The following is an 18,702-nucleotide window of genomic DNA, read 5'->3' as shown; positions in this document are numbered from 1 at the left end:
TTCCATTTCAGGCTCTGCTTCTAGGGACCCCAACTAACCTAAGGTGCCCCTAAAATGTCCTTGGCTCCTGCCTGTTCACAAAGCCTGAAGCTCAAGACTTCTATCAATTCTCTTGGTCCCACGACGTTTCCAATAACTTCCGTTTTGATTAAGATAGCCAGCAACAGTTTCTATGCTATTTGTATTGAAAAAATTAAGAACTCAGATATATAAAAAGACACTGAATAACCACCTTCGTCTACTGAGAAACGGCTTAAGAAGTTTTTTGTTTTTTTTGTTTTTTTTGAACTTTTTTTTTTTTTTTTTGTATTTTTCTGAAGTTGGAAACAGGGAGGCAGTCAGACAGACTCCCGCATGCACCTGACTGGGATTCACCCGGCATGCCCACCAGGGGGCGATGCTCTGCCCATCTGGGGCGTTGCTCTGCCATGTGGGGCGTTGCTCTGTTGCAACCAGGGCCATTTTAGCGCCTGAGGCAGAGGCCACAGAGCCATCCTCAGCGCCCGGGCCAACTTTGCTCCAATGGAGCCTTGGCTGCGGGAGGGGAAGAGAGAGACAGAGAGGAAGGAGAGGGGGAAGGGTGGAGAAGCAGATGGGCGCTTCTCCTGTGTGCCCTGGCCGGGAATCGAACCCAGGACTTCTGCACGCCAGGCCGATGCTCTACCACTGAGCCAACTGGCCAGGGCCTGGCTTAAGAAGTTTTAAGAAGTAATATATCCCAGAAAATTAAATCTGCGAAAACAAAATATATGATCTCAGAGACAGAATCAACTGACCCAATCTGATGTGGTAAAGATGCTTACAGAAGTAAATGTCATCTTTTCAATTACATTTACATTAGCATAATTCCAATAGCCAAATGAAATACCCATACCCATTAGAGACAATTATTATGTAATAAAACACTCTATTATATTCATCCAGTTAAATCCTACTGAAAGAATTTTCCCAGCACAAAATATTATAACTCCAGAAATACCCTGTGTATGCCATCTGCTGCAGTAAAAACTTTGCAAGTGCCTTTGCTTTAAGTTAACATTTTTTCTTTAATGTCTCAAGACTCAAAAGACAATTATGCTTTGAAAACATCAAGTCTGTAAATTATTAAATGCCTTCACATTTCACCCTTTGAATAAGACAACCTTCATTAATACAGAAATCAGAACCTTGTTCACATTAGTGATTCAAATAATTGCCTAGTAGGATTCAACTGGAAATATGGAAATGAAAAGTCTTTGACCTGCCTTCTTGGCAGCTACTTTTCAAAGGTCTTTAAAGTTTATGCCAGAAGATGGCACAGTGACTCACCCATGCATCTGACAGCCTGTGGGAAGTGTGAATGGTCCATAAATTAGGCACCCAGGGATGCAAAATATGGCCACGCAAACATCCTTCTAACCAAACTTACTGTGACTCATTCTACGGTATGGGTAAATTCCAAAAAGTCCCCGATAAACTAGTTCAAAGGAAGACTCTCAATCAAGGCTCTCCATCATTAAAGGAACCCTGAGGTGAAAAGTTCTAAAAAGTGAGAGATCCATTTTTTAAAAGAGAATTTTAAATAACCACTATCCAACTTATTTATTTTTACATATGGTATTCGAATTTTACACATGGCAGTTGAAGAAAGTAAGAGAAAGCTTGACCCAGTGTCAAAACATTTGCTAAATACTGTTTCTCCTACGGTGAACTATGGACTGTGGGTGACCATGATGTGTCCATGCAGGTTCATCTGTCGCAACAAACGGACCACTCGGCAGGGGATGTTGATAATGGGGACACGGTGCAGGTGTGGGGGTATATATGACATCTCTGTCCCTTCCTCTTACATGTGCTGTGAACCCAAAACTGCTCCAAAAACAACAAACTCATTCAAAAAAATCTACTCTTCATGGAATTTACAATATTTATATGGTGTTCTGTTTACTGTTGGACTTTTCTACCAAAATGTAAGCTCCACCAAGGCAGAGCCTTCGTCTCCTTCACGGAAAGGCCACAGTGCCTATAATTGTGTCTGACCCCCCCAAAAAGTGTTCAATAAATATTTGGTGGGTGAAGAAAAAAGAAAAAGTATATAGCACAGTGACTATAGTTAATAATACTATACTGTGTGTTTAAAAATTGCTCAGAAAGTAGAGCTGAAAAGTTCTCATTACAAAGAAAAGATTGTAACGATGTATGATATATAAAAGTATCAAATCATTATGTGTATACCTGAAACTAATCTTTATGTCAATTATGCCTCAATTTCAAAAAGAAAGGAGAATGAGGACCTAATTGTACTAATAAAATCCTATTCTGATATACTAACAAAAGCAGCAGCAAATACATATGCAAAGACATCTAAACTATTAAAGTTTTCAAAACATCATAATCAAAATTCTTCTGTAAAAGAAGCAGCAGACATCATCTCCCAAGTTTTATGTCCTGAGAAATCAGAGGAACATAATATAGTTGAGAAAAGAAACCATTGTTTGGGCCAAAATTTGATTCTACGTATTTGGTTCATTGACATACCAGGTGGAATTGATTGTTGGGACACAGGTCCCCAAATGCAGCAAACAGTAAGTCAAACACAGGGATATTCCTAGAACTGCACAGCCCAGTAAGGTACCCCTCACCCCATGGGACTACTGAGTACTTAAAAAGTGGCTAGTTTGAAATGAGATGTGAGATGTGCTGTTAAATGTAAATGCACACCAGATTTCAAAGATTTGGGGCAAAAGAAAAGGAACATATCTCATTAACAATTTCTTTTGAGGGGAGATAGTGAAATAGACTCCTGCATGTACCCCAACCAGGATCTACCCCACAACCCCGTCTTGGGCTGATGCTCTTGTACCAAGCTATTTTTAGTGCCTGAGGCTTATGCACTCAGACCAACCCAGCTATCCTCAGTGCCTGGGGCCACACTCAAACCAATGAAGCCACTGGATGTGGGAGGAAAATGGGGAAAGAAGGGGGCAGGGGGGAAGGGTGGAGAAGCAGATGGTTGCTTCTCCTGTGTGCTCTGGCCAGAAATCAAACCTGGACATCCATATGCCAGGCTGACACTCTATGCACTGAGCCACTGGCCAGGGCCTCGTTAATAAAACAATGTATACACTGTCTATATGCTGAAATGATAAAATTTTGCAAGTACTAGCTTAAATAGTTATTATTAAAATTTCACAAGTCTTTACCTAATGTGGCTCCTTGAAAATTTAAAATGACATACATGAGTGCCTGAGCCGTGGTTGCGTAGTGGATAAAGTGTGGACTTGGAATGCTGAGGTCGCCGGTTCAAAACCCTGGGCTTGCCTGGTCAAGGCACATATGGGAGTTGATGCTTTCTGCTCCTCCCCCTTCTCTCTCTCAGTCTCTTCTCTCTAAAATGAATAAATAAATCTTTAAAAAAATAAAAATAAATAAAATGACACACGAGTGACTCCCATGAATCTTTTCTGGACAGTGCTGCACTAAGGATGTCCTGTCTCTGTGTGGTGAGGGCTCCTTGCTGTGAACATCTGAACCTTTCCACCTACAGGCTCCAAGAACACACTGGGCACTAATGCCCAGCACGGCAGTAGTGTCAAATAGTTAATGATCCTGAAGGCAGCATTTAGCAAAGGCAGAAAGTGAGTTAAATAAATACACCAGCTTTCTTGCCTCTCATATGGGAAAATTCAGGAGCGTGCTCTGTAAGTTTCATAGAGTTTCCCACAGGACTGAGCACCAGTCACTCGTAAGAGCACCTCACTCAATAACAGACCCTTCATTGACTTCTCTCTGTCTTTTTTATTTTTTAAGATTTTATTTATTGATTTTAGAGAGAGGCTAGAGAGAGAAGGGGGGAGGAGTGGGAAGCATCAACTTATAATAGGTGCTTCTGGTATGTGCCTTGACTGGGCAAGCCCAGGGTTTGGAACCAGTGACCTCAGTGTTCCGAGTTGTTGCTTTATCCACTGCACCACCACATGTCAGGCATCCTTCATTGACTTCTGTCCCTTCCTGGCCTCACTTCTACTTGCCCAGGTATCTCCAGGGCTTTCCTTTCCCCAGGACTTACACTCTCAGTGGAGTCCTCTCTCGGGGTCTGACTCTGGGAGAACCCAAGTTAGGATAATATAGAAAGCAAATCAAAAAACCTGCTAGACACATTTCATACCTTTTATCCTGTCAAGAAGTCTTATTTCAACTCTTCCTAAACTTAACTCCTTAAAGCTGAAGTATCATAATATCTTTTGTGACTATTATACCTACTGTCCTACTTGATCCAAGACAGGATGAAAATAAAATGGGTGACAAAAAAGGAAAACATAAAAGTGAAATTTAATCAAATCTATTACAGGGTTTTTTGTTGTAGGTATTCTATCAGATTACACTGAACTCAGTCTTTTTTTTTTTTTCCAGAGACAGAGAGAGAGTTAGAGAGAGGGATAGATAGGGACAGACAGACAGGAACAAAGAGAGATGAGAAGCATCAATCATTAGTTTTTCGTTGCGACACCTTAGTTGTTCATTGATTGCTTTCTCATATGTGCCTTGACCGTGGGGCTACAGCAGACCAAGTAACCCCTTGCTTGAGCCAGTGACCTTGGGTCTAAGGTGGTGAGCTTTGCTCAAACCAGATGAGCCTGTGCTTAAGCTGGCAACCTCGGGGTCTCGAACCTGGGTCCTCTGCATCCCAGTCTGACGCTCTGTCCACTGCACCACCGCCTGGTCAGGCTGAACTCAGTCTTTAACACAATTTTATAGCTCTGTTTTCTTCTTTAATTTTGTTTGGGAAGCTCTTTTAGAAAGACACCAGAGTTAAGAGATTCTGTGATTCACTGGGAAATTTTGACATATTTCAACATGGATTTGAATCCAATGCCTCATCATTTTCTTCCTCATAAAACAGCCTGATTTGAAAAACCCCTGTAAATTAACAAAGGCACTAATGAACCAACCTGCCACATTCCAGGTCTTCCAAGAACATTCACCCCCAATTTTACTGATTTCCTTCCTGCTGGTCTGTTTTTAAACTTTTACTTGAATTCCCTTCCTCTCCTCTCTAAATACCCAGGTAGTAATGACTAAAATAGTTCCCCAGATAAGATACATCTATGCTTTATTATCTTATAGTGCATAACCCATCCTAGTAGTTTAGGCACTAAAGCCTCACGGTGAAAAGAATGATCAAACACTGAACTCAGGTTTCTACAAAAATAAATATAGACATTTGCTGTTCTTGATATTTTAACAACAGGATTCTTGCAGGAGGAGGACTCTGCTTCAGAAGTTATGCTGCTCCTGGAAGCTCCTTCCTAATCTTTTGTGGACTGCAGGCTCTTTTATGTGCTCCTACAAAAGCAATGTATGCAGCAGCTTTTCAGGACAATAGAGAACAATGTGCACAGGTGTCTTTTTGCTCATGAGGCAGCCTTAGCTTGGAATAAAGATGTTGCTAAGTCATTTATCACAAACCTGATGTTTAATGTTCTTCCTAGCCTTATGCTTTGTGGTGAACTCATTACTTTATTAACACAAACATAGAATCCTGTACTGTATAGCTCCCCAAGACTGGAGGCCAGCACAGTCACGTGGAAAAGAATAAGATCAGACACATAAATATTTCTCATCTACTGAAGACCAATAGATCTGTCTTCCTCCCCACAAGCCAAGTGTGTGCATCAACAATGACTCCTCCCTCCGATCCATGTTCACCTAGGTTAGCACAATTCCTACCTTCTTTAATCTCATGAGACTCTGCTGGTGTGATCTGGCATGGAATGGTGACGCCAACTGTCCCAGCTCCACTCCAGTGACCTCAGTGACCTCACATTGGTAGCTTAAAATTGGCCCCATGGAGGCCCTGGCCAGTTGGCTCAGTGGTAGAGTGTCGGCCTGGCGTGCAGAAGTCCCGGGTTCGATTCCCCGCCAGGGTACACAGGAGAAGTGCCCATCTGCTTCTCCACCCCTCCCCCTCTCCTTCCTCTCTGTCTCTCTCTTCCCCTCCCGCAGCCAAGGCTCCATTGGAGCAAAGATGGCCCGGGCGCTGGGGATGGCTCCTTGGCCTCTGCCCCAGGCGCTAGAGTGGCTCTGGTCACAACAGAGCGACGCCCCGGAGGGGCAGAGCATCGCCCCCTGGTGGGCAGAGCGTCGTCCCCTGGTGGGCGTGCCGGGTGGATCCCGGTCGGGCGCATGCGGGAGTCTGTCTGACTGTCTCTCCCCGTTTCCAGCTTCAGAAAAATACAAAAAAAAAAAAAAATTGCCCCATGGTGAGAGTAGTTACACCACAAAAATTGGCCAATGCTACAATTCAGGGCTTAGCACACGCAGAATTGGGGGGAACTAAAATGAACATAGCATCTTATTAAAACAAAATGTGTTCTATCCTGACATGAGAAACTCCTGCTCTGGTAAACATAAAAATGTCTCAGTTCAGTCCACCGGCACCCTTCTCCATAAATCGTCCGATCTATCTTTTCTTAGAGGCCATGCCTCAGGAAAAGGTAGGCAGCAAAGCCTTTGCCAACATGGAACCCGGTCCCAGGGATCAATATGGTTAGTTCTGTACCTGTTTTCCAAAAAGGACCAAACCCTTTGTGACTCCAGTCACAACCCAGTCCCTTGAGGACTTACATGTGAATTTAATATTTGCTTAGCTCCTAAGAACTCTTAATGAAAAAGCAAGCAGGCATCCATTATAGAAAAAAATTCAAATGAGAAAGAGTTCACTTATCACTGTCTCCTATAACAGACAAACCCAGGGAAAAAAAAATCTAAAGGGTACAGGAGTTATGCAAAATGCTGCACAATCTAGCTTTGCCTCTTGATTTTATTATCTCTTTTCACCGTTCAACATCTGATAACACCCTGTGTTAAGGAAATTATTTTGTAGCACATTCATGTTTTTAAGAACCTATTTCTATATCACATTTTAGACATAAGTGTGTTTACCATTTGCATTTTGGGAAACAATTTTTTTTTTTTTTGGCAGGGTGAACAGATGATCATGATTATCTTTTTGGAGAAGTGTTTCAGCTACTTGTCTGATTGTCACCTCCCACTTGTTAGAACTCTAAGATCGTTAGACTTCACCAAATTATCTGGGAGAGCTTGTTAAAACACACATTCCTGGACCCAGCCCAAGAGAATCTGACTCAGTAGGTGGGACCCATGAATTAGCATCTTCTAGGTACAGATGACGCTACTGGATTGGGCACTGAATTTTGAGTGGCTTTTGTAAGTCCAGTAGTCACGGCCATCACGGCCAGGCACGTGCAGGTTCCCGTTAGATTCAGACAGATAGTAATGACACTGCGAAGCCAAAAACTGGTGGGCCATTCCTTTATTTTAGCCTTGCAACCAGAGGGCAAGAAACACACAGCAGGAAAACACTTCCCTTTCCACTGAGGGCACCCAAAGCCACTGACTTTCTCCCGGTTTTCCTAGAATCAAAGGCCCCCACTAGTCTCCATCACCTCTAGTTCACCATCTGGCAACATAGCTTCTTACTCTGCAAAACTAGCTTCTCTTTTCTTCCCTTCCATCTTGGCTGCATTCTCTGCAAAAATGGCTTCCTTCTTCCTCTGTCATTCACAAACATTTCTTGGTGTGAATACCCCTCCTCCAGCACATATTAGCATAACAATGGCCCTTCCCAAACAGGAAGGTAATTAGCAGTTTCACAGATCACATACCTGGGCAGTGGCAATTTTTAACAATAAAAGAGAGCAGAGGTAAAAAAAAAATCACACTTTACAAACTTACTTGCCCAACAGCTTTGCTCTACACCAGGGGTCCCCAAACTTTTTACACAGGGGGCCAGTTCACTGTCCCTCAGACCATTGGAGGGCCACCACATACAGTGCTCCTCTCATTGACCACCAATGAAAGAAGTGCCCTGGCCCTGGCCGGTTGGCTCAGCAGTAGAGCGTCGGCCTGGTGTCCGGGGGACCCGGGTTCGATTCCTGGCCAGGGCACATAGGAGAAGCGCCCATTTGCTTCTCCACCCCCCCTCCTTCCTCTCTGTCTCTCTCTTCCCCTCCCGCAGCCAAGGCTCCATTGGAGCAAAGATGGCCCGGGCGCTGGGGATGGCTCCTTGGCCTCTGCCCCAGGCGCTAGAGTGGCTCTGGTTGTGGCAGAGCGACGCCCCGGAGGGGCAGAGCATCGCCCCCTGGTGGGCGGAGCGTCGCCCCTGGTGGGCGTGCGGGGTGGATCCCGGTCTGGCACATGCGGGAGTCTGTCTGACTGTCTCTCCCCGTTTCCAGCTTCAGAAAAATTCAAAAAAAAAAAAAAAAAAAGAAAGAAAGAAAGAAGTGCCCCTTCCAGAAATGTGGTGGGGACTGGATAAACGGCCTCAGGGGACCGCATGCAGCCCGTGGGCCATAGTTTGGGGACGTCTGCTCTACACATGCTACACCTTGAATATAGATGCTGTCCACTGTACAAGGTCCGGGAAAGAGGTGCTTCTAGTCCCATGCATGGATGGTTTGTTAAGCCCACAGTAGTCCTGTCACAATATTTACTCAAACACAGCTGGGAATGACTCCCTGGTGACAGGAAGACATTGTTGCCTGGTGACAGAATGGTGTATCATTGGAAAGAGCATCTCATAAGACTCCAGGAGACTATTTTAAGCTCTAAGTCTAAGGTGACAATTCAGGTGATAATATATCTCAACCATTTCATTCTCTATTCAACATCTGTCTATGAGTCTTTTAGTCAAATAAAAACTGTTAGGTAAATATACAGCTTCATATTGCAAAAAGCTGCTACCCTACTGGGAGGTGTCCCCCTGCCCTCATTTTTTCCAGGGTTTGTACTAAAAGGTATTTAAATATCTGAAATTAAATCAGGCACCGTGGATGCCTTTCCATGTGGTTTCACTGAGTAGCTGCGGCAGCCAGCATTCCAGCAATAAGACATATTTACTGCAAATAATGATGACTTTCTTTCCTTTTGTTTGTTTCAAAAAGTAGAACTAAAAAAAAAAAAGAAAGAAAAAGAAAAAAGAGAGAAGCTTAAATAGCTCATTCTAAACATTTAGGGCAATTAAAAAAAAACATCCTAAAATATTAGCATTTATTTTTCCATGCTACTCACCTAAAGTCTCAGTACTGAGAGTTGAATGATTAATTTGATCAAAACAGTCCATTCTGGGAACAACTCCCCCAAAATGGCTCGTTTTCAACTCTGAGCAAAACTATCCCACACAGATCTGCGGTTCTCCCATTCAGATTTGGACTCATAAAAGGCATACTAAGTGTCAACATTGCTTCTACAAACCCATCAACTGACTCCTGAAAGAATGGCCAGAAAATGTCCCATAAGTTCCCAGTGCAGAATTGCATGTTTTTGATGTTTTAGGAAAAAAACACATATTTGTCTGAGTTCAGCTTCTTTTTGAAGTTCATCTGACACTGCTACTCCTCCCATGAAATTACAGGGCCTGTTCTAAAAAGACAGTTCATTCATTTAGTACTACAGATTATGCTAAGGAGTTTTCATTACTGTATAAGCATATAAATACCACTAGTGTCATTCAAGAATTAGACAAAGATTCGCCACACCCCTCAAATTCAAGTAATACTAAGGCTGATCTGAACTGATAAAAATGCTTAAGAGGGAAATTATCTTTGGCTTCACTCTTCCTGATCTCATAATTTCTCATCACATTCCAGGCGTGATGCCATCCTAAACTAGCCCATATTAGATCCTTTCTGCTTGTGGGCAGGACTTTTCCCTTGTATCAGGTGCCTTCAAGGTAGGGTGGTGAGAGCTCAGAATTCTTCTTCTGGAAGTTCAATTCTGATCTGCTTACTAGACAAATATATGTATTAAACAACATAGAGAAGTTGATCACAAGATGATTAATATTTTGCCAAAATATTCTTGAGTGGAGTTGTGAAACTGCAGAATAAGTGGAATGAACAGTATTTTCTTAACTTTTTATTAAAATATTTCAAAACTAAAAGAAAAGTTGCAAGAGCAGAAGATTCATGTCCATGTAATCTTCACGAACTTTCATCAAAGGCTAACATTCGCTTTCTCTGTCTCTTTCTATATGTATATGTATACGTAATTATGCAGATACTTACACACATATATGTATATAATACATGCATAGTAATTTTTAGAAATCATTTAAAATTTATTTGCAGATATGACATTTCACTCATAAGCATTCAGCGTATTTCTCAAAAGATCAAAATCATTCTACCACATGACTGCAATATACTGATTGCATATAGAAAATTTAATATTGATACAATATTATTTTCTAATATATTGTCTATAATCAATGTCTCCAACTTGTCCCAATAATGTCCTTTATTAGCTTAAGGTCTTTTTCATGACCCAATAATGTACCACTTTACATTTAGTCATCATTATTCCTGAGACTTCTTTAATCTAGGACACTATATTGGCGTTCCATGACATTGACATTTTAAGAGCACAACTACATTTTTTTCAAGGACGATACTCAATTTTGTTGGCCCACTTTTTTTTTCTAACAATTGCATTCAGATTTCACAGTTTTATCAGAAATACTGCATAGATGACATTACAGCCTTTCTCAAGGCATCTTATGAAGCACATGGTTTCACTTTGTCCCATTATTGCCAATGTTAAACTTAAAAAACACAATGTCTGCCAAATATTTCCATTTTATTGGTACCTTTTCCCTTTTGTAAATAATAATCTTCCAGTGATGCTTTTAAGACTGTATAAATACCCTCTTGCCCAACAAACTTTAACCCAGGGGCATCCATTGAAGACTCTTAACCTAGATCAATCATGAGTGTGATGTTTGCAAAAGAAGCATTATGCTTAAAGCATCATATATACTAAAGGGAGAGTCCAATACAAAAGCTCATTGACTCATATACAGAAAAGTCTTGATTAGGTTTAATCCTATTCTTTCTCAATAAGATATTTTCTGAGAAAATGCATTACGAGTGGAAAATTCTTTGGGTAAAGGTGTCTGTTATTTTCCTAGAATAATTCAGATATATGCAAGGATGGAAATATAAAGAAATGAATTAAAATGAGACTTTTAAACATAACAAATGGCCCTGTGTAGATGGTTTCTGTGTCAGAAGGATCAGGTAACTAGTTCTGGCCAATGGCTGACCTGTGAGTGGAAGTGAGTCACTTCTGAGCTGAAGCTCCTACAAATCCATGCATAACCCTTTGCGTCAGCAGTGACCACGGAGGCTGGCTGTTGAAATGAGGAGTCAGAGCACAGAAGCAGCCTGGTCTGCTAAATCACTCCACTGAGAACAGCTGCTCAGGAGAGTTGCTTGAGCTGCAGTGGGCGTGGCATGAGTGAGAAATAAACTGTGTTGAGCTGCTGTAATTCAGGGTTATTTATTAATATAGCATAAATCTAGTTTAGCATAGCTACTAATCTCTAAAAGCCAATTTTTTATCAATAGTCAAAATTTGCCTGGCCTGTGGTGGCACAGTGGATAAAGCATCAACCTGGAATGCTGAGGTTGCCGGTTCGAGACCCTGGGGCTTGCCTGGTCAGGGCACATGTGGAGGTTGATGCTTCCTGCTCCTTCCCCCTTCTGTCTCTCTCTCTCTCCTCTCAAAAATGAATAAATAAAATCTTTAAAAAAATAGTCAAAATTTTACAAAAACAATCATTGGGTCAGAATGGTGGCTTATTAGCTTATCCATGGTAATAACTCAAGAATTGATGCAGAAACTCTGATTGTATACAGAGCAACCCTGTCGACCCTTTCCCCATCCTCTTCTTTTCTGGTAGACCCAAACTTCAACTATAAAGGGGAAAAATGAGAGCAAGTGGTATCCTGGAGACACTAGTACTAGTTTAGGAGAGCCGCTTGTTAGCTGGTCCCTTAAATTTGCCATGGTATTTACACCAGGGAAAGTGGCAGATGCTATAAGTAAGCCCTACTTCCGAATCCGCGTGAAGAAGTTGATTGTTTAATGGCACATCACTGGCTATTTTCTTTCCCAGATCTTGCTGAGAATAGGAGATGGGCATATGACTCAAAATTGTCCAATAAGACTTGAAAGAATTTGGATACAGAATGTCAAATGAAAACTTCTCTCCCTATTAAAAATAAAACTCTATACAGGGGTGGGCAAAAGTAGGTTTACAGTTGTGAGTACATGAAAAAGGGTTTATTCTTTTATTATGTATTTTTGATTGATTTTTAGTGAGAGAGAAAGGAAGAAGGAGGGAAAGAGAAACATTGATTTGTACAAGAATCATTAGTTCAGCGGTTCTCAACCTGTGGGTCGCGACCCCGGTGGGGGTTAAACGACCAAAACACAGGGGTCGCCTAAAGCCATCGGAAAATACATATTTATTATACAGGTTAAGAACCGCTGCATTAGTTGATTCTTGTATGTACCCTGACCAGGAATCCAACCAGTAACTTTGGTGTGTCTGGATGACATTCTAACCAACTGAGTTGCCCAGCCAAGGTATCTTGTATTTTCATTCATTATTGTGTTATTTATTTGTATTATAACTGTAGGCTTACTTTTGCCTACCCCTCTTTATCCAAAAGAAATGCAGGTATACGATCACTAAAAGATATGTACTAGAATAATCACTGCAGCACTATTCACTGTAGCCCCAAACTGGCTCCTATTCAAATGCTCATCAATAGTAGGATGAACAGTAGAATACTATAAAGCAATGAAAATAAGTTACAACTACACAACACAACATTTTGGCTGCTAATTTCACAAACATAATGAAAAAAGCCACATAAGACAGTACATAATGTAGGATGTGGTTCCATTTAAAGTTCAAAACAGGAAAAATTAATCTATGATATCAGAAATTTAAATTAAAGCACTAGTGACACTTGGAAAAAGTAGTTATGAAAAAGAGGATGATTAAGAGACTGATTGGCACCAATTACATTTTGGTTCTTCATCTGGCTGCTAGAGGTCAAATGCATTCCCTTTGTGAAAATATAGCAAGCTGAATAGTTAGGATATGCACACTATTCTGTGTGTATTGTTAAAATTTTTTAAGAGAGAAAGATGAGAAAGATAAGAGACTGATGGCTTTTCCTTCCTACATTAAGACACAGGTATGTCAGAACCAGGGCAGCCATCTTAATCTACACACTAAAGGTAGCAGAACGGAATCCCTGCAGACAGGGTTAAACCACTGCAAAGTCTTGAAAACCCTTCCTGATCTCCTGTTTTGGAAATAATAAATCTTCTTTTTGTTTGGCCAGGGGTAGTTGTGTCATCCATATTATTCATTCTGACTTTATATAGCGGTGTCCTTTGGTATTACATGAAAAGAAAATGAACTGTTAGGATCGCAAAGCAGAATGATTAACGTATTTAGGCAAGTAATTTTCAATAGTGCATCAAGTAATCACCAAAGTCATCCATTTGGGCTGCTCTAACAAAACACCACGGACTTGGCAGCTTATCAACAACAGAAACATTGTGCTCATAGTGCTGGAGATTGGGAAGCCCGACATCAAGGTGCCACAGCATGGTCACATTTTGGTGAGGGTCCTCTTCCTGGTTTATAAAGTGGTACCTTCTCAATGTGTCCTCACATGGAGGAAAGGACAAGAAATCTCCCTGGAGTCTCTTTTCTAAAGGCACTATCCCCATTCATGGGGACTTGACCCTCAAGATTTAAGCACCTTTCAAAGACCCTACCTACTAATAGCATCACCTGGGGTGGTTAGGATTTCAACATAGGAAGTTCAGGAGGAACACAAAACTCAGACTATAGCAAAAATTATCCTGACCACTTTATTTATTAAAGGAGTCCCCTAAGGCGCATGCACCTGTCTGCTCAAACACAGCCTCCTCAATCACAGAATTCACGTGTTTTTCTGTCATAACAGAATTTCCTCACCCTCGTTACCTGTTTCCTTCCCATTGTCCTCCTTGTCTCTAGCACACCTATACCTGTGCAATTAAACTGTCTATATGTTTTTCTTTTAGAATATAAGCTCTACAGCCTGACCAGGCAGTGTCGTAGTGGATAGAGCATCAGACTAGGATGTGGAGGACCCAGGTTCGAGACTCTGAGGTCGTCAGCTTGAGAGTGGCTCATCTGGTTTGAGCAAAGCTCACCAGCTTGGACCCCATGTCGCTGGCTTGAGCAAAAGGTTACTTGGTCTGCTATAGCCCCATGGTCAAGGCACATATGAGAAAGCAATCAATGAACAACTAAAGTGCCGCAACGAAAAACTGATGGTTGATGCTTCTCATCTCTCTCCATTCCTGTCAGTCTGTCCCTATCTATCCCTCTCTCTGACTCTCTCTCCCTGTCTCTGTTAAAAAAAAAAAGAAGAATAAGAATAAGAATGTAAGCTCTACATAAAAATAAACATAAGAGTAGAGGGACCTTTTTCATCTTGTTTAATGTGGTCCCTCTAGTGTCTAAAATTGGGCCAGGCAAAGTGTGTGCAATCAATAAATGTTTTCTAAATAAATGAATAAAAGATAAATGCATATTTCCAGGCAATATCCAAGCATTCCCCTGAGTACCAGATGGTTAGTTTGGAATTTCCCTGTTCTCTGGTCCTTTAGCCACATCCATGCTTCCCTCACTTCCTGTCAGGCATGGGTATGAGGCAGGTCTTGTGGGGCTTGGGGCTTTGTCCTGTCCTATTTATACTTGAGATTCAAGGGGGTGTCTTGTCACCTAGTTTTGTTCTTAACATGTCCATGGGTTTTCAGTCTTGCTAGCTAATTGTACTGTTTCTGAGATTGGATTTTAAAAGCAAATAAACTAAGCTTCTCAAATTGCTGACATCTACTCAGAATTCCCTCTAACTGCAATTTTTAAACGTTTTCAAAATAACCCGATGACAAGCATCCCTCTTAACACAGTATGAAAGCAGAGCTACAACTTATTATGCCTGAACTTCTGACTCATCAGAAGCACAGCACAGTAAATCCAGCCCAATTAACATTCAGTAGATAAGTAACAATACAGGCATCTGGGGCACGATGACCCACGGCATAAACAAATTGACATTGAAGCAGGACACATTTCCAAGTGTATGGTGACAAAGCGCTCCTCTCTCATCATCACTAGAGTGAATATTATCTGCAAAGTCTGCTCGTGGACTAAAACACGCCATCAAAATGCCAGGCAGAGGTTCTGATGGCTCCTTTATATTACTGCCAGCCTGCCTAATACACAGGGGTCCCTGTGACATGCTCTACCCCATAGCAATCAGTACTAAAAATACTTCTTTGCCGCAGGGTGAAGACTTTGACATCATTTATCAGATTTGGCTATAGCTTTCCCCCCTCCTTTTTTACTTCCAATGAGGCCCTAAGCTCTTCCCCTTAAAATTGAATCTGACAATTGCAAACCAAAGTGATCTAAAAGAACAAATGGTCTCCGAGCTTTCCTTCAAGCCTGGTTAGACAGACTTAATGTTCCTTTCGCTCAGCTAGAAAGAACACATCTAAGGTGCAGAGCAAATTGAAATGCATCACACAAAGGTGATGAAATGGAACGGCTTCCCCTTTTCTCTAAATATTTGGCTTTTTTCCTCTGCTTTTCATCTGTTTCAAACCACCAATCAGCCATTTCCCATGAGCTATATCTTTTGGCATTGAGATAAAATAATTCAGGAGGAAGAAGCTCTTTAAAAACTATATGTGGTAGGAAGAAATCAGTAGTAGCTAGTGGAGGAAGGCAGAACCAGAAGATTGTGGAATGGAATGATGTGATCCTGCAGAAATGTATGCATAATTCTACTGAGGGATTTTACTCCACAGGGGAGTAGAAAAATGGGGTGATAGCCAGAGGGTCCTGAAGTCCCAAGAATTTTCTTTTCTTTTCTTTTTCTTTTTTAGCAAGAGAGAGAGAGAGAGAGAGAGAGAGAGACAGGAAGGGAGAGAGATGAGAAGCATCAACTTGTTGTGGCACTTTAGTTGATCATTGATTGCTTTCTCATATGTGCCTTGACCAGAGGACTCCAGCTGAGCCAGTGAACCCTTGCTCAGGTCAGTGATCTTGGGCTTCAAGCCAACAACCATGGGGTCATGTCTATGATCCCACACACAAGCTGGTGACCCTTCTCTCAAGCTGGATGAGCCTGTGCTCAAGACGGTGACCTCAGGACTTCAAACCTAGTTCCTTAGCATACGAGGTCAATGTCCACTGTGCCACCACCTGGTCAGGCAAAAATTTCTTTTTTAGATGAAAAAAACCCCAATAAGTACATATGTGTGTGATGTGGAAAGGTACTGATGCTCCAGGAAGGAGGGGTGAGTTACCAGAGCTTACAAGAAGTAGGGCTGACACCATGACCTGGGAGGAGCATAGACAGCATATCCCGAGAAAAAGGAACAGAGGCCGAGGGCTCAGATGCAGATATTGGTCAGCAGTGTGATGACGAGGAGCACTGGGCCATTCTATTCTATGTCGCCTCATTTTTCTTCATGAAACAAGAAGCAAGAATGTCAGCTACAAGTTGGAATGAGAGTGAAGAGGGGAAAAGACATGAAATGGTTACCTCAGAGAACAGAAAACCTGATGGACTCGGGAAATATAATCAGACTCCAGCAGCTCTTGGACCCGAGTGGTTTGTGGTCAGGAATATAAAGTGCAACAAGCTAGCACGACGGTGTATTTTTCTCCAGCTGTGTTTTGCTGGGCACGTGCAGGCAACAAGTGAGTTGAATGCAATCAGAGTTATACTTTGCCCAGCGAATAGAAAGAAGAAAGAGACCACATGTGCAAAGTACAGGCAAGAGAATAATTCTAATTATGGAGACTAGAATCTAAGCTGAAACAGAGGGCAAAGGAGAACATGAAGGTGGTGAGAGACAGTGAAAAGGAGGCAGGGTCCATGGCTGTCAGACCACAGCGGAGCTAAAGAATTGTGGAAGGTGAGGTCCTCCAGAGAACAAGAACCCTTGAGAAGCCATCCTCGTTGCCAGACAGGGCTCGCATATTAGCATAAATGTAAAGCAAGTTGTCAAGGATAAATAGCAGAAATTGTCCCTTATTATTTAGGGCTGCCATGGGAACAGACAACTCAGATTACAGCTGTCTTCAGGGAAAGACAAAACTGTCCGGTATGAAAAAGATTAGAAAAATATTAGAAAAGGACAGAGGAGAGCTCCTAGGTACAAACACATATGTAGGACACCGTTTTCCTCTATGAGATTGCAGGTACAAGGAAGTAAGAGATCTACAAGAAGGAACAGACATTCTTGAAACAAGATTCCTTATAGCAGTCAAAGCATGACCCACATTTCAGAGCCTTCCTGTCTCCTTTAAGATTCAAACACCCAAAGAGAGTTATTGTTGGAAAGCTTCTTAGAATTGTTCCAGCCAAACCCATTTTACAGATGAGTAACAAAACCCAAAGAGCAGGGAGGGTCTGCCGAAAAGCCGCACAGACATAATGCAAACATCTTGACTCACTTTTTCACAAGGGAAGATTACCTTTACGTCAACTGAACCAAATGATATGGACATTTTATAGGTCAAAGTGGCTGGACATTGTGTTTCATGTTGTTCAACCTCTTGTACTCCTGGGTTGTTTCCACCGGAGCAGAGGGTCAAGACTGAGCAGATATCAATAATCTTTTTTCTTAAGAAACTATTACTCACTTGTTCTTCACTAACTCTGTATTTTATCAAGAAAATGTTTGCAGGAAGCTATGTGAAGTTAATGGTAAAGAATATACCAAAACTAAAGTTAAATTTTACCTGAGTAAGAAAATAACTTTTTAAAATATTTGAAAGGTAACATCACACCTTAATGAAGTAGGAAAAGAAAAACAAAGGCAACTCAAAATCAGCAGAGGAAAGGAAATAATAAAAATTAGAGCAAAAATAAATGAAATAGAGAACAGAAAAACAATAGAAAAAATTAATACAACAAAGGGCTGGTTCTTTGAAAAGATCAATAAAATTGACAAAACCCCTGGCTAGACTCACTAAGGAAAAAAAGAGAAAGGACTTATATAAACAAAATTCAAAATGAAAGAGGAGAAATTATTAGAGATATCCTGTATATACAAAGGATCATAGTAGAACACTAAGAATAATTATATGCCACCAAATTCAACAACCTAGATAAAACAGATAAATTCCTAGAACTATACAATCTTCCTAGACTGAGTCACAAAAAAGTGGAAAACCTAAATAGACCCATAAGCAAGGAGGAAATAGAAACAATTATCAAGAACCTCCTCAAAAATAAAAGTTCAGGACCAGATGGCTACACTAGTGAATTCTACCAAACATCCATTGAAGATTTGGTTCCTATCCTTCTCAAAGTCTTCCAAAAAATAGAACAACAAGCAGTACTTCCTAACACATTTAATGAGACCAACATAACCCTCATAACAAAACCTGGCAAGGACAATACAAAAAAAAAAACTATAGACCAATAACTAATGAATGCAGATGCAAAAATCCTAAACTAAATACTAGCAAATCAAATACAACAACATATTAAAAATAATACATCACAATCAAGTGGCATTCATTCCAGGAGCACAAGGATGGCTCAGCATATGTAAATCAATTAATATAGTACACCATATCAACAAAACAAAAAGCAAAAGTCACATGACCTTATCAATAGATATAGAGAAGGCATTCAATAAGATACAACATCCCTTTATGTTTAAAACACTCAATAAAATGGGTATTGAAGGAAAATACCTCAACATAGTAAAGGCCATATATGACAAACCATCAGCTAATAACATGCTAAGTGGTGAAAA

General features: G+C 41.1%; 1 protein-coding gene across 2 annotated transcripts in view; it reads right to left on the bottom strand.

The window, feature by feature from the left end:
* Window positions 1-18,702, bottom strand: part of PAK5 (p21 (RAC1) activated kinase 5) — a 278,473-nt gene that overhangs the window by 203,983 nt on the left and 55,788 nt on the right. The window contains exon 1 of one of the 2 annotated variants that reach the window (XM_066387158.1): window positions 3,218-3,268. The exons of the other annotated variant lie outside the window; for it this stretch is intronic. The gene's annotated coding sequence lies outside the window, so the exon portion shown is untranslated. Of the gene's footprint in view, window positions 1-3,217; window positions 3,269-18,702 lie in introns of those variants that run through there. 2 annotated transcript variants of the gene reach the window in all.

This window comes from Saccopteryx leptura, chromosome 5 (genome assembly GCF_036850995.1).
Source record: "Saccopteryx leptura isolate mSacLep1 chromosome 5, mSacLep1_pri_phased_curated, whole genome shotgun sequence".
Lineage (NCBI taxonomy): Eukaryota > Metazoa > Chordata > Mammalia > Chiroptera > Emballonuridae > Saccopteryx > Saccopteryx leptura.
This window is presented reverse-complemented; position numbering and strand designations above follow the sequence as displayed.